This window comes from Aplysia californica, unplaced genomic scaffold (genome assembly GCF_000002075.1).
Source record: "Aplysia californica isolate F4 #8 unplaced genomic scaffold, AplCal3.0 scaffold00866, whole genome shotgun sequence".
Classification (NCBI taxonomy): Eukaryota; Metazoa; Mollusca; class Gastropoda; order Aplysiida; family Aplysiidae; genus Aplysia; species Aplysia californica.
Window position 1 is genome coordinate 182,829 of NW_004798136.1, and position 2,205 is coordinate 185,033.

Here is a 2,205-nt window from a genome sequence, read left to right on the forward strand (position 1 = left end):
GGGGGGGGGGGATTCTGTTGTCGTTCTGATTCCTTTGCTCTTTGTGTGAAGATATTTTTGAGAGAGCGATAAAAAAAGGCAGACTTGCAGAACTGCAAAAAAAAAAAAGTACTATCTAAGAGAGGGCAGACAAGTCATTACATTGTGTAATGTATTATACGTATACATATTGAGAATGGAAGAGAGAGAAAAAAAAACCTACCAAGTTTAAAGAGAAATGAGAGAAAACAGGGTGCTGTGTTATACTCCTCCTGAACCCTGCCGTCAAGTTGCGAGACAAGTTCGAAATAATAGAGACCATTACAAGTTGTTGTTGGTTTTGGGGTTGTTTTTTTCAATGTAACGTGTTTTACTGCGCTCGCAACTAGTAACTGCATAAGGCCATATGAGCGCGGGGGACACACCTAACATTTTTAATAGGTAGGAAATTTTGAATCTTGCCCGGGTGGCGGCCATAGCCTACTCTTATCGATTTAAGAACACCAAGGGATCTTTAACGTGCGCAACTTGCACACGGGCCCTCTAAGATTTCCTGCACTTGTCCGAGAAGGCTAGGTGTAGATCTTTCTTACCAGAAGATCAGGGGTGAGACTGAAAGACAGAAGTAAGAAAGGGCAAGGGAGAAGCAGTACAAAGGCTGCATAAAGAGTCAGGAGCCCAAATGTGGGGGCAAATGAGGTGAGGGGGTGGGGCCAGAAAGAGGAGACGAAAGCAGACAACAGAACATTGCTAGAGAACAGGAAAGGGTGTGAGAGAAGACGATTTAAGAGAAGAAAATTTTCGGTCGCTACCTGGATTTGAACCCGGGACCTTTGAATGAGAGGCCAACACCTTAACCTCTGGGCCGCGAGAGCTCCCTCATTACAAGTTTGCGTTGCCATCGAAATCAACACACACGTCGCCCTTTCACAAAATTTCCGAGGACTAAAGCAAGAGTATTATTGGTGGAATGAACCCATGGACTCGCCAAGTCAATATTAGCCTAGCCGACGATCATCTTTCACTAGCATCAACGATACAGAGTGAATGCCGCCAGCGTACTCTTGCCCCCCCCCCCTTCCCCCACGACCGCCAATTTAAAAACCCGCAAAAACGAAAACAAAAACAAAATTAACAACAAAATGTTTGCGTACGCCTTTTACGGCATTTGCAACACAATGAGGCGGTAAGCGTTGAAGATTATAGGAGTTACATTACAAGGAAGTAACAAACACAATAAAGAAGGCAGAGAGAAGAGGACGATTGATGTATTTTTTAGTTTTAGTGAAAGTTTTACGGCGCTCGCAACTGTATAAGGTCATTTGAGCGCCAGAAGATTAGATGTGTTACAAGAGAGTAACAAACATAAAAAACAAAAAGGGGAAATAAAGACGATAGATGTTTGATAGGAAAGAAGAAGCAAACCACACCAGAGCACCCGCCAACCACCCACGATTGATGTATGATAGGAAAGAATTAGCGAACCACACCAGAGCACCCACAAACCACTCGCCATCAGAAACAAAACAAAACAAGACACCCAGGCCGCTGTTGAGCTGCTGGCACAGACAGGAAGACAGACAAACTGACAAGACAAACAAACAGGCCGACAAGGGCGCGTCAGAGCTTCCCAAAGCTGGCCCGCAGGTCAATAAACAAGACAAAAAGACAGACACGAGGAACGTCCAACCAACATGTGGCCGATTCATACTGAAGTAACCAACGGCAGATTACTACATCAGTGTTCGCTATTCCACAAACTACAAATTATGTGTATGTGTATGTAATTTTTTGGAGGTTTTTTTTAGTACAGGGTTTTACGGCGCTCGCAACTGCATAAGGTCATATGAGCGCCAAGGGGTGGGTGTCAACAGAGAAGTCCTTACAGGGAATCAGACTTACTCTGCTCACCTCTTTAGCTCCAACAGCACAAGTCTGCTTCGACTATCAAGGCACCCCGGATATAGCAGGTCACAAGAGTGCGAAAAACATACAAAAGAAGTAGAGGAAAATGACAATAGTAAGGATTAGGAAAGACCGGGGGTATATGTATGTAATAATATATATTATGTCATGAATGTGTATAAATACATAGCTACACAAATAACCTCAAACACTCTCCGCCCCGCCCCTCCCCTGTATCCCAAACTATTTTAAAAAATCCCATTCGCCCCGCAGACAAAAAGAACACCGCCCCAAGAAGGCAGGCCTGTATACATGTATGAT

At 44.1% G+C, this 2,205-nt stretch overlaps 1 protein-coding gene across 4 annotated transcripts in view; it reads right to left on the bottom strand.

Annotated features, from left to right (window-relative positions):
• LOC101856472 overlaps positions 1-2,205 on the bottom strand; it is a gene marked incomplete at its 5' end in the record, with an annotated part of 80,142 nt that overhangs the window by 18,230 nt on the left and 59,707 nt on the right.